Raw genomic sequence first — 14,692 nt, forward strand, 5'->3', positions numbered from 1 at the left:
TTAGGAAACTACAACAAGTTATTATTTTCACTGAAATATTAGATGTATTCATTTATATATAAGTAAGAATATTACATGAATTGTAATAGCAATAATTGTGATATTAATTAATTTTGGAGATTATTAAAAGTATTTATTGACAGTATGATGATTTATCCCAGCTGCATTCGGGCGGAAGGCGCGGTGCAAAAAGTCTTACTTTAAGTTGGCTGCAATAACCATTTAAAAATAACACGGAGTAAGATGAAATGTAAAGGACACAGTTACCGTGTGCCATGTTAGTTTGTTTTGTTGAACAAAATGCTTCAGCGCGAGCATCTGAAGGAGCCAAAAACTTTATTCTGAAAGCTGTAAGAACGGATATCCGGCAATGGCCCCAGAAAACAGGAAATGGTCTTGACATCTCGGCTTCGGTGCAGCGTAAGTAAATAATTGTATAACCATTTCCCTTGCAATGCAATTGAGTGGTTTGAATGTGTGGCAGATTGTATAAAATGTTATATTCGTGCTTGGACAAGAAACATCAATACAAATAGCAGATCATTCATTAATCACGAGCGAACTGCTTTTTAGCGTTAGCTAAACTAAGAGCTGTCAGCAACTCGAATGCTCATTTTTAAAGCACGGACCAAACGTATGTGTTATTCTTATTATATAATCTTACTGAAACTGGTTCGGAGACTGGGGTACATTGACGCATTTTGTTCGACGCAAATAAATGGGCTCGGTGGCGAGGACATATTCTAAATTGTCTGGTCGTTTTGGTATTTTTTTCGAGCAATTTCCCAACACTTATATTGATAAGCTATTGCAAATAATATGTGTCAAACTCTAGGCCCGTGGGCCAGATGTGGCCCGCCACTTCATTTTATTTGGCCCTCAAAATAATATGTATCAATAAAGTACTGTAATTTTTCTTACTAAATGTATTCTTTCTTTCTATTTTGGGAGAAAAAACATATATGTACTCCATGTAATCGCATATTACCTACTCAGTGACCTTGTGCTTAGAGTGTCCGCCCTGAGATCGTTTGGTTGTGAGTTCAAACCCTGGCCGAGTCATACCCATTTCCTCCCTGCTTGACACTCAGCATCAAGGGTTGGAATTGGGGGTTAAATTGCCAAAATGATTCCCGAGCGCGGCTGCTGCTCACTGCTCCCCTCACCTCCCAGGGGGTGAACAAGGGGATGGGTCAAATGCAGAGGACAAATTTCACCATACCTAGTGTGTGTGTGACAATTATTGGTACTTTAACTTAAATATTATGGTAACTTAAATATTGTCTAATTATGCAAAAATATATTATCAAACATTCAAACTATTTAAAAAAAAAAAAAAAATACTAATAATAATGATTTCAAAACAAGTTATCCATCAAATTGTGCAATGTAAAAGTAGCAATAGATTTCATGGTAAAATTGTGAAATGTACTGTTTTTTACAGCATTTTTCTCTAAATGAAAAAATAACAGTACTTTTTTTTTTTTACTGTAATAAACTGTGGTGCCGTTTTGGCATTTACAGTAATACACCGAATAATCTACATTTGTTGATTTGCGGTAAAAACAAACAAACAAACTGGCAGCTCAGGTGCCAAAATGTAACTGTAAAATTGCAGTTTTTTTTTATATACAGTAAAAAAGCGAATGTAAATTTTACAGTAAAGTTCTGGCAACTGAGCTGCCTTTTTTTAACCATAAAAACAGCAGTACTGTTTTTCCATTTACAGTAATGAACACTACATTTTGAGGTGAAGTTAATGCAGCTTACCATATTTTTTTTTACATTTTAGTTTAAAAAAAATCTAATATGTATAAAAAAATTGTGTAATAATAGTATACACTGTTAGAAGCGGCCCTCTAGGGCCAAACGTAACTGTGATGTGGCCCTCAGTGAAAACGACTTTGACACCTCTGATCTGATCATCTTTATTTAGTAATCCTGCTATGGTTTTTTTAACTGTAGCAGTTTATCAAAATGTACGTTGTTTATCCCATTCATACATACAAAAAGAACGTGTGAATACGGGTGAAAAATATGTTTTTTGGGGGGGTTGTTAAGTTGTGTGATGTGATTAAGCCAAAGAGTCATGATTAGTTGCGTTTACTAAGTTGTATCCCATTAAGAAAATGAAAATATAGGTATACAATACAGTTTTTAGATATGTTTTTGTTATCACAGCTACCCAAGTAGGTTTTAACATATTGGTTTTAATTACAGATTTGGAATAATATGTATTTGAGAAGTAGACTTTTTCCCATTTTCGGATCAGCAAATTGAATGTCTGAGAACAAAGGGTGACGTTGTAAAGTAAACATTGGCTCTCACAAGTTTGCATGATTCGTCTTAATGGTGGGTAAGGGATCTATTGTTCCCACCAGTGTGTCACAAATCACCTGACTTTGTCATTGTCTCTCAAAATGGCTCGAGAATCTCGTGAGATTTATACTATTTTGATCGTACTTACTTGCAAACTTTGTAAGTATTTTGGTGTTCTTAATCAGATATATATATGATAATAGAGTCAATATATAGGCAACTTGTATTTGCATTGGGCAGCACGGTGGAAGAGGGGTTAGTGCGTCTGCCTCACAATACGAAGGTGCTGAGTAGTCTGGGGTTCAATCCCAGGCTCGGGATCTTTCTGTGTGGAGTTTGCATGTTCTCCCCATGACTGCGTGGGTTCCCTCCGGGTACTCCGGCTTCCTCCCACCGCCAAAAACATGCACCTGGGGATAGGTTGATTGGCAACACTAAATTGGCCCTAGTGTGTGAATGTGAGTGTGAATGTTGTCTGTCTGTGTTGGCCCTGCGATGAGGTGGCGACTTGTCCAGGGTGTACCCCGCCTTCCGCCCGATTGTAGCTGAGATAGGCTCCAGCGCCCCCCGCGACCCCGAAGGGAATAAGCGGTAGAAAATGGATGGATGGATGGATGTATTTGCATTATACTGGTAGTTTAACTTATTTTACATTTTACTTACATTCTTTTACCTTCTATTTATTTTATTTTACCTTCTATTTACCTTTTTTTTACCTTTTACTTTTCATTTGCCTTCTTTTCCTTCTGTTCACCTTCCTTTATCTTTTATTTATCTTTCATTTACCTTTAACATTCTTTTTACCTATGTTATACCTTTTTTATTTTTTTTATTTACTTATTTTACCTTCTATATTCCTTCTTTTGCCTTTTATTTACTATTGTTTCCTTCTATTTACTTTTATACCTTCTTTCTTCCTTCTTTAACTTAACCATCTAATCCTTCTTCTCACATTTTAAACAGGACCACACAAATGGCATTATTGACTTTATTTTAACAAAAACTATTATGGTACCTTAAAAATATGTTTCTTATTGCAATCGAAGAACAATTTTGGCCTTAAGAAAATAGTGAACATACTGGACAACTTGTCTTTTAGTAGTAAGCGAGCAAACAAAGGCTCCTAATTTGGCTGCTGACATATGCAGTATCATATTGTGTCATTACTCATTCTATTATTTTGTCAAAATTATTAGGGACAAGCGGTAGTAAATGGAGCACTAATCTACTTCTTCATTTACTGTTAAAATGTAATAAACACTTATTCTTCTGTTTGGATACTTAACATTAGTTTTGGATGATACCACAAATTTGGGTATCGATCCAAATAAAGTAGTTACAGGATCATACATGGGTCATATTTAAAGTCCTCCTGTGTCCATGGACACAATTCCTGAGTTTATAAACATTATATAAATTAAGAAAAAAAGGAAATACAATTTTGCTTCCTCCCACCTCCAAAGACATGCACCTGGGGATAGGTTGATTGGCAACACTAAATTGGCCCTAGTGTGTGAATGTGAGTGTGAATGTTGTCTGTCTATCTGTATTGGCCCTGCGATGAGGTGGCGACTTGTCCAGGGTGTACCCCGCCTTCCGCCCGATTGTAGCTGAGATAGGCTCCAGCGCCCCCCGCGACCCCGAAGGGAATAAGCGGTAGAAAATGGATGGATGGATGGATGTATTTGCATTATACTGGTAGTTTAACTTATTTTACATTTTACTTACATTCTTTTACCTTCTATTTATTTTATTTTACCTTCTATTTACCTTTTTTTTACCTTTTACTTTTCATTTGCCTTCTTTTCCTTCTGTTCACCTTCCTTTATCTTTTATTTATCTTTCATTTACCTTTAACATTCTTTTTACCTATGTTATACCTTTTTTATTTTTTTTATTTACTTATTTTACCTTCTATATTCCTTCTTTTGCCTTTTATTTACTATTGTTTCCTTCTATTTACTTTTATACCTTCTTTCTTCCTTCTTTAACTTAACCATCTAATCCTTCTTCTCACATTTTAAACAGGACCACACAAATGGCATTATTGACTTTATTTTAACAAAAACTATTATGGTACCTTAAAAATATGTTTCTTATTGCAATCGAAGAACAATTTTGGCCTTAAGAAAATAGTGAACATACTGGACAACTTGTCTTTTAGTAGTAAGCGAGCAAACAAAGGCTCCTAATTTGGCTGCTGACATATGCAGTATCATATTGTGTCATTACTCATTCTATTATTTTGTCAAAATTATTAGGGACAAGCGGTAGTAAATGGAGCACTAATCTACTTCTTCATTTACTGTTAAAATGTAATAAACACTTATTCTTCTGTTTGGATACTTAACATTAGTTTTGGATGATACCACAAATTTGGGTATCGATCCAAATAAAGTAGTTACAGGATCATACATGGGTCATATTTAAAGTCCTCCTGTGTCCATGGACACATTTCCTGAGTTTATAAACATTATATAAATTAAGAAAAAAAGGAAATACAATTTTGCTTCCTCCCACCTCCAAAGACATGCACCTGGGGATAGGTTGATTGGCAACACTAAATTGGCCCTAGTGTGTGAATGTGAGTGTGAATGTTGTCTGTCTATCTGTATTGGCCCTGCGATGAGGTGGCGACTTGTCCAGGGTGTACCCCGCCTTCCGCCCGATTGTAGCTGAGATAGGCTCCAGCGACCCCAAAAGGGAATAAGCGGTAGAAAATGAATGGATGGATGGAATTTTGTGACGATAAAAAATATCGATGTAATCATTGTCATATCGATACCAAATACTCTTGTATTTGGTATCACTACAGTGGATGTCAAGTGTAGATCCACCCATGGCATTTGTTTACATTGAGGAGGGCCATGCAGCTTGTTGTTAGCGGTGAGCTATCGTATCCTGCTACAGTGTGGAGTGAAGCATGTTTAGCTATTCCTCGTCCTGTATGGATGGTACTTGTAAGAAACTTATTTGTCACCATAGAGGCAAGGATTAGTCATCGAAAAGTAGCTAAAACAATTACGACTGCAGATGGATGTTAGCTGCTAGCTAGCTATGTTTCAAAGTAGAGCGGCCCTTCAGTGTTTACAGTTTCACATTTATTGTTTGTTTTTAAGCCAAAATGCGTCTATTCTGTCTTTTGTGTCTCTACTCTGTCTGCTTGTAAGTACTCCGTGGGTGTGCGTTGCCGAACATGCTCCTCTGCTCGTAAAACCAATAATGTCACGACGTGAAGACGGCGCGCCGTAATGCCTGTTAAAAAAACAACAACTATTTTTCAGAGGCAATACAGTACCGTTTTTAATTAATTAGTACGGTGAAGAAAACGAACAAGGAACCCAGATTTCCCTTGCCCGGACGCGGGTCACCGGGGCCCCCCTTTTGGAGCCAGGCCCGGAGGTGGGGCACAATGGTGAGCGCCTGGTGGCCGGGCCTGTCCCCATGGGCACAGCCCGAAGAGGCAACGTGGGTCCCCCCTCCAATGGGCTCACCACCCATAGCAGGGGTCATAGAGGTCGGGTGCGATGTGAGCTGGGCGGCAGCCGAGGGCCGGGCACTTGGCGGTCCGATCCTCGGCTACAGAAGCTAGCTCTTGGGACGTGGAACGTCACTTTGTTGGGGGGGAAGGAGCCTGAGCTAGTGCACGAGGTGGAGAAGTTTCGGCTAGATATAGTCGGACTCACTTCGACGCACAGCAAGGGCTCTGGAACCAGTTCTCTCGAGAGGGGCTAGACTCTCTTCCACTCTGGCGTTGCCGGCAGTGAGAGGCGACGGGCTGGGGTGGCAATTCTTGTTTCCCCCCGGCTCAGAGCCTGCACGTTGGAGTTCAACCCGGTGGACGAGATGGTAGCTTCCCTCCGCCTTCGGGTGGGGGAACGGGTCCTGACTGTGGTTTGCGCTTACGCGCCAAACCGCAGTTCAGAGTACCCACCCTTTTTGGATTCACTCGAGGGAGTACTTGGGTGATTCCCTCGTTCTACTGGGGAACTTCAATGCTCATGTTGGCAGCGACAGTGAAACCTGGAGAGGCGTGATTGGGAAGAATGGCTGCCCGGATCTGAACCCGAGTGGTGTTTTGTTATTGGACTTTTGTGCCCGTCACAGAATGTCCATAACGAACACCATGTTCAAACATAAGGGTGTCCATATGTGCACTTGGCACCAGGACACCCTAGGCCGCAGTTCCATGATCGACTTTGTAGTTGTGTCATCGGATTTGCGGCCTCATGTTTTGGACACTCGGGTGAAGAGAGGGGCGGAGCTTTCTACCGATCACCACCTGGTGGTGAGTTGGCTGCGATGGTGGGGGAGGATGCCGGACAGACCTGGCAGGCCCAAACGCATTGTGAGGGTTTGCTGGGAACGTCTGGCAGAGTCTCCTGTCAGAGAGAGTTTCAATTCCCACCTCCGGAAGAACTTTGAACAGGTCACGAGGGAGGTGCTGGACATTGAGTCCGAATGGACCTTGTTCCGCACCTCTATTGTCGAGGCGGCTGATTGGAGCTGTGGCCGCAAGGTAGTTGGTGCTTGGTAGTTGGTGCTTGTCGTGGCGGTAATCCTAGAACCCGTTGGTGGACACCGGCGGTGAGGGATGCCGTCAAGCTGAAGAAGGAGTCCTATCGGGTTCTTTTGGCTCATAGGACTCCTGAGGCAGCGGACAGGTACCGACAGGCCAAGCGGTGTGCGGCTTCAGCGGTCGCAGAGGCAAAAACTCGGACATGGGAGGAGTTCGGTGAGGCCATGGAAAACGACTTCTGGACGGCTTCGAAGCAATTCTGGACCACCATCCGTCGCCTCAGGAAGGGGAAGCAGTGCACTATCAACACTGTGTATGGCGAGGATGGTGTTCTGCTGACCTCGACTGCGGATGTTGTGGATCGGTGGAGGGAATACTTCGAAGACCTCCTCAATCCCACCAACACGTCTTCCTATGAGGAAGCAGTGCCTGGGGAGTCTGTGGTGGGCTCTCCTATTTCTGGGGCTGAGGTTGCTGAGGTAGTTAAAAAGCTCCTCGGTGGCAAGGCCCCGGGGGTAGATGAGATCCGCCCGGAGTTCCTTAAGGCTCTGGATGCTGTGGGGCTGTCTTGGTTGACAAGACTCTGCAGCATCGCGTGGACATCGGGGGCGGTACCACTGGATTGGCAGACCGGGGTGGTGGTTCCTCTCTTTAAGAAGGGGAACCGGAGGGTGTGTTCTAACTATCGTGGGATCACACTCCTCAGCCTTCCCGGTAAGGTCTATTCAGGTGTACAGGAGAAGAGGCTACGCCGGATAGTCGAACCTCGGATTCAGGAGGAACAGTGTGGTTTTCGTCCTGGTCGTGGAACTGTGGACCAGCTCTATACTCTCGTCAGGGTCCTTGAGGGTGCATGGGAGTTTGCCCAACCAGTCTACATGTGTTTTGTGGTCTTGGAGAAGGCATTCGACCGTGTCCCTTGGGAAGTCCTGTGGGCAGTGCTCAGAGAGTATGGAGTATCGGACTGTCTGATTGTGGCAGTCCGCTCCTTGTATGATCAGTGCCAGAGCTTGGTCCGCATTGCCGGTAGTAAGTCGGACACGTTTCCAGTGAGGGTTGGACTCCGCCAAGGCTGCCCTTTGTCACCGATTCTGTTCATAACTTTTATGGACAGAATTTCTAGGCGCAGTCAAGGCGTTGAGGGGATCTGGTTTGGTGGCTGCAGGATTAGGTCTCTGCTTTTTGCAGATGATGTGGTCCTGATGGCTTCATCTGGCCAGGATCTTCAGCTCTCACTGGATCGGTTCGCAGCTGAGTGTGAAGCGACTGGGATGAGAATCAGCACCTCCAAGTCCATGGTTCTCGCCCGCAAAAGGGTGGAGTGCCATCTCCGGGTTGGGGAGGAGATCTTGCCCCAAGTGGAGGAGTTCAAGTACCTCGGAGTCTTGTTCACGAGTGAGGAAAGAGTGGATCGTGAGATCGACAGGCGGATCGGTGCGGCGTCTTCATTAATGCGGACGCTGTATCGATCCGTTGTGGTGAAGAAGGAGCTGAGCCGGAAAGCAAAGCTCTCAATTTACCGGTCGATCTACGTTCCCATCCTCACCTATGGTCATGAGCTTTGGGTTATGACCGAAAGGACAAGATCACGGGTACAAGCGGCCGAAATGAGTTTCCTCCGCCGGGTGGCGGGGCTCTCCCTTAGAGATAGGGTGAGAAGCTCTGCCATCCGGGAGGAGCTCAAAGCAAAGCCGCTGCTCCTCCACATCGAGAGGAGCCAGATGAGGTGGTTCGGGCATCTGGTCAGGATGCCACCCGAACGCCTCCCTAGGGAGGTGTTTAGGGCACGTCCGACCGGTAGGAGGCCGCGGGGAAGACCCAGGACACGTTGGGAAGACTATGTCTCCCGGCTGGCCTGGGAACGCCTCGGGGTCCCACAGGAAGAGCTGGACGAAGTGGCTGGGGAGAGGGAAGTCTGGGCTTCCCTGCTTAGGCTGCTTTACCCGCGACCCGACCTCGGATAAGCGGAAGAAGATGGATGGATGGATGGATAGTACGGTGATACTTTATTAGTACGGGTATACCGTACAAACCCTACTTTGGATCATCATTTGCAATAAAAAAAATAGTGTTGTAATGCATCAATTATTTCCAACTGCAATAACACTCCCCTTCTTTCTTTAATTACCCTTTTCGCAAGGAAGAACGCTAACCAGCTAAATGTTAGACAAGAGTTGTGGTTGCTCAAAGACCATGACGAAGAGTGCTAAAAGCTGGGGCGTCCAAAATAAGTCCCAGGGGACATGTTTGGCTTGTTTTTTTTGGACCGTGTCACATTGTAAAAATAAAATTAAACACATTAATTAAATGTCAAGCAAACAAAATAAAAATAAAAACTACAGAAAGAGTGGAAATAAATAGCAAAAGGCACGTAATGAGAAAAAGCTGAACTGTACACACACAAACTAATAATACCACAACAATAAACACTATATAGCAGACCTGGGCAAATTAAGGCCCGGGGGCCGCACGCGGCCCGTTGAGCTTTTGAATCTGGCCCGGCGGACATACCCAAATAATTGTTTTAGATCTTTAAGATCGGAACTGTTGCTGCTATTCTGATATGCAGTGCCCATCCATCCATTTCCTACCGCTTGTCCCTTTCGGGGAAGCAGGGGATGCTGTAGCCTATCTCAGCTGCATTCAGGCAGGCTACACCCTGGACAAGTCGCCACCTCATCGCAGATGATGTGCAGTGATGTTTTCAAATTACTGTATGTCTTGAACAATACAAAGTATTTCAATGGTTGGAATATGCGCTTTTGCATGATATACTAGTTACTATGGTAATTTCATTAGTTGCTATGGTAATCTAAGTCACAGCAGCTCAGACCAGGCACCAAGCACCGTGGGTGGGGAGCGTTTCCACAGAGTGTTTCCAGAGCGGCCAGCCTGAAATGCGGGTGTCAGGGACAGATGCGGAAGGAGATTTTTACAGCAAAGTTCTCAAGCTTAGTGATATATCAGATTGTAGGTGGAGTTTTTTTTAGCCTTCGCGTTCATATTTCGCTGTGTTTGTTGCATTTTTGTTGCGTTTCGTTTGATTGTAAAATATGTCGATCGAGAGGGCGTGTATTTACTGTTTTATCGGTCATAGTTAATATTGTCAATCCCACATTCTTTATTTTCGTGTACATTCTGGGTGTCTCGTTCAGTAAAAAACTTAAAATTCCATTCCGTTTTTTAAGGCGGTCTGTCATGTTTTAGCGTTCAATCAGACATTATTGTGAGGTTTTGTATTATTAGTGTTCATGAAAATCAGATATACGGCCCCCAGATACATTTTTTTCTCGAGTCAGAATAATTGCCCATGCCTGCTATATAGTATAGATTATAAAACATAACTTTTTATCCTATTAACAACATTTTAAAATACACCAAAGCGCATGGTCTATTTTGTTGTTCATATAGCGAAGATGCAGAAGATTGATGGACGAGCCAGCTTGTACAGGTTAGCCTAGCCTGCATCCCACCACAGTAGCCAATAGACTTGGGGGAAAATGATTGATTATTTTATGCATTACAATTGGAACACTTCAACAGAAGTCTAACTTGAACTGTGTTCCAGCAGAGAGTGACCAGTTAAAAAAAGGAAATTCGCAAGCAGATGTATAAGTCAGGAGAGAGAATAATATCTACACAGTGCTACAACACGTTTGTCAGCCATAGATAAAATGGGTAGATAAGGATATACAACACATGTCTTTGAGCCCCAAGTTTATGGCGACTGGGGCCAAAGTGTCTGTGCATTCTGTGATTTTACAAGGCATTAAAAATAATATAACAGTACAAACACATCTGAAAGATACAAAAGCAAAGATTCAACGTTGAATGTGTTGCTTTTTGTCTGCTATAGATAATATAAAATAAATAAATCCGACCCATGAATCACAATGTTGTAGGTGCTGTAAAAACAAAAGTATTATTGTTTATCACCACAAAATAAAGTGACGATAACATCAATAACATCAAGGCATCAATTTTTGCAGGCTACAGAAGAAAAAGTATTTTTGTTGACTTCTGCTTCTTATTTCCTCTTTGGGGAGGCCAAATACTGTACTTTCGATAGGCTGTGAGTCATTGATACACTGATATAGAGTGCTCACATGCAGGGTGTTCTCCTGCAGTTTAGTTCGGCGAAGTGCTCATGTTATGAGTAGTTCCCAAGTTTTTTATGCAGCCTTTTTGGTTTTTGACAAAACAATCTTGCCCTCCTTCATACTTCTTCCAAACAAGCCGTTTGGAATTTGCCCAATTTGTGACATTTTCCCACTTGGTGATGTCTTCATTTATGATAGAGATTATCCTTAGAGACTTGCCATAGAAATTTTGTGCAAGTCCACCATTGTAGTCCAACGATGTAGTCGATAAGCACCTTCTTTTTCTCTATCCTCTTGCTGTGGGGCAGACTGGCTCGGTGCCATTTCTAATACAAAGTAGCGTATAGTTCTAACGGATATATATCTATAGACTTGATATGGAAACGCTAAGAACTACACGGTGGCTGAAGGGGAGAAGACACAGTCCATCCTGAAGAGACAGTTGGAAAGCGACTTGAAGATGGTCTGTAAAACCATTGTTTCCCGTAAATCAGGGGTCGGCAACCCGCGGCTCTATGATCACTCTGATGCGGCTCAGCTGCATACTTGCATACTTGACTTTTCTCTTTGCTTAGTTGTTGAAATGTAGTTTTTCCATCTTTGTTCCTCTTCTTGTAGTTTCCATCATAGATTGTGAATAGGCAACTGGTAGATGATCATTGATGTCGGAGTAAACAAACATATTATCAAAAAACTTGGCACAGTGTCCTGTATTTCTTCTTGACCTTGTAATTTTACGACATAAACTCATCAATTGGCTTTTGCTTATTAGGATTCAAGAGGCCAATGTTGAAGTCCCCATATATGAAAAATTACTTTTCAACCTATTTCAGTGAAGATTATCCTTATCCAGTCCGCAATCATTTAAAAACTTAACTTAGATATTCTATATTTTCATTTGATCAATACAATGTTGTTTTTTCATGACATATTTCAATGTACAGTATATACAGTTTAAAATAATATTGATAGCTAATGCCATGTCTTTTAACCACTTTATAGTTCAAGTTTTTCTCCCTTTGCAACTATCATTCTATGCAGATCAGGGGTTTTCAAGGGGAAAACAATTTGGCTTAATCTTACCTACTGGTTTTTGTCACCATCTAGTGGGCATTTTATTTGTCATTCTGCTTGCTAATACCACTCGATCTCACGCGCCTCTAGCACAACCCTGAAAACTGGTGTAGACAGTTGAAATTATTTCATTAAAAAAAAAAAAAAAAAATTGGAGCTGTTCCTCTCTTGACCTACAGACCTCGAATTCTAACTTTTTAAGGTCAAGGCAAGTGTTGCCTTAAAGGAGGGCTCATCTTTTAGGGCACCAAGGCAAACATTTTCTTTTGAGGCAGGGGCTCCAAAGCATGCATGCAGGCATATATATATATATATATATATATATATATATATATATACACGCACGCACACATACATATACATATATATATACAATGTATATATATATATATATATATATTGTATATATATGCGTGCGTGCGTGTGTCATGGTGGGTTGTTTTTATCAATTTATTCGACGAAACAATTACGTTACAATCGTCCATTATAGGAATGTCACAGTATGAACATTTCTTATCACGGTTATTGTGACCAAAATTATCACGGTTATTATTATGGCAGTATTTTCAAATGTGTTCAAAAAGTACTTAAACTGAAGTCTTTTAATTCAGTTTTATTTAAAAAACAAATACTTTCAAAATTATATACTTTGTAGAAGAAACATTATTGTAGATAACTTTTACATTTACCTCAAGTAGAAATTAAATGTGCATATGAAAGCAACATAAGCAATATTAACAGAGTAATTTGGCAGAAACTAAATAACATACATAAATAAAAATAAATGTAAAAATGCGAAAGATGGCAATAAGATGTAACTGCACAACAAGAGTGTTGATATATGAGAGATCTAGTCTTACACATATCAGAGAACATCTCTCAACTATTTCAAAGTTTGGCAAAGAAATATGACAGCGCTGCAGTTAGGTCTTTTGTCATTTTTGAGAAAGGAGCATAAGCAGCTGCTTCTGGAAGACATCAGGTATTGTATGTGTGATAGTGGTAAATGATGCACTGTATTCTGTGGCATCCAACTTGCCCGCTGTATGCCCACTCTGTGAATAAGAGAAAAGCAAATGTATTATTATAATCATCTGACTGACACACACACAGTGACATACAAACCCTCATGCCACAGTTGTAAAAACAAAACACGTTGCAGTGTTTCTACTAGGATTTTTTTTTAACACTCAGTTTTAAAAGTAACGTAAAGTAGCAGCGGTCTTTAACAGCACAAAACACATCAACATAAGTAAATTTTGCTCTGCTGCAGTATATCTTGTGTGCACACACTCCTCGCGCTCACCGGTAGCGCCCAATAACAAGTAACTTTATGCAACACATAAGTGTAACTATAAGGAGGTTTGACAGACCAATGATGACAAGTTCACTTGCCATCATTCATTCAGCTACAAGTTTACGTACCTTGTCCTCGACGCAGAGTTGAAACTGCTGGCTAAACATGTTGAAGTGTTGCCTCCTTTCGTGGGGACTTTGTTCCTGCATTTTCTGGTGATGGGCTGACTGTCTTCAATTATTTTGCCTTCAGCATGCTTTAGCAATCCAAAATACGTCCAGACTTCAGATGTTGTTCGTTTACTAGGAGGGCAACATCTCAAGAGCAAGGTCCGTGTGTTGTTTTCCGCCATTGCAAACAGCGCTGGTGTACGTGTGCCATTTTCGGAGGCGCTGCTGCTGGTGCGTTTTTAGAAAGTGAGCAATGTCGCTTAGAATGCGTTAATAAATTACGTTTTTTTAATAATTAAAGAATTAAACGGTATTACTAACCATCCGGAATTTTACCGCAGTTTATCATTATATCGTTTACCGTTACATGCCTAGTCCATTAACAAGTAAAAAGTCAAGGGCGGTCACGGCATGTTCTTGCTGTAAATGCTGGTCATTTTTCTAGGGCATTACGGCAAATGACAAGGGCGGTCGCGGCACTTGCCGTGTTTAAATTCAAGCCCTGAACTTACTAACTTACTTGTTCAGTTTATTACCAATAATCATTGTTTGTGAAGTGCTGAGAGAAATGTGATTAGACCTGTGTGAAAGAAAATCGTCTGAATCTGTCGCTGCCCTTAATACTTTACTTAATTCTTTAATAGGTACTTTTTTTCTGCTAAAATAACCTTTGCGTCATTGATTTCCTGTAGAATGTCCATGCTTATTTACAATTAAGTTTTGCTCTGCCTAAAGTTACACTTTTTCTAACTTTGGTTTGCTCAGGGTTTGGAGATGATGTGCAAGATTTTCTTTGCTTTCTGTGTGACTTGGTCTGAGTGTGTGTGCACGTTCGTCTGATCATGTGCACCCCAGTGTTATGGAGAGAGGTCTGGGCAGTGTTCATGTACAGCCCCCAGAGTAAAGTAAACACAGCGGCTCTTTTTTCATCACAACCGTCAGCAGGCTTTCCCTCGTCCTGTGCTGGAGAGACCACACACCCAGACCACACACACGCACACACATTCACACACAAACACAAACACCAACACGCACATGCAAGCATGCGCGCACACACACACGCACACGCACACGCACACGCACACACACACACACACACACACAAACACACAACACACACACTAGCACTTGCTCACAATATATGTGTGTATATACACACTGCACAGACCACTTTTTAGATTCATCCACATACTGCCTAACACAGAACAACACA

General features: G+C 41.7%; 1 protein-coding gene across 1 annotated transcript in view; it reads left to right on the forward strand.

Moving 5' to 3' along the window:
* The first annotated feature begins 274 nt into the window (after positions 1 to 274).
* exoc2 (exocyst complex component 2) overlaps positions 275 to 14,692 on the forward strand; it is a 103,844-nt gene continuing 89,426 nt past the window's right edge. Inside the window, exon 1 of the mRNA XM_061975609.2 lies at positions 275 to 420. The gene's annotated coding sequence lies outside the window, so the exon portion shown is untranslated. The remainder of the gene's footprint in view (positions 421 to 14,692) is intronic.

This window comes from Nerophis lumbriciformis, linkage group LG14, assembly GCF_033978685.3.
Source record: "Nerophis lumbriciformis linkage group LG14, RoL_Nlum_v2.1, whole genome shotgun sequence".
In the NCBI taxonomy this organism is placed as follows: Eukaryota; Metazoa; Chordata; class Actinopteri; order Syngnathiformes; family Syngnathidae; genus Nerophis; species Nerophis lumbriciformis.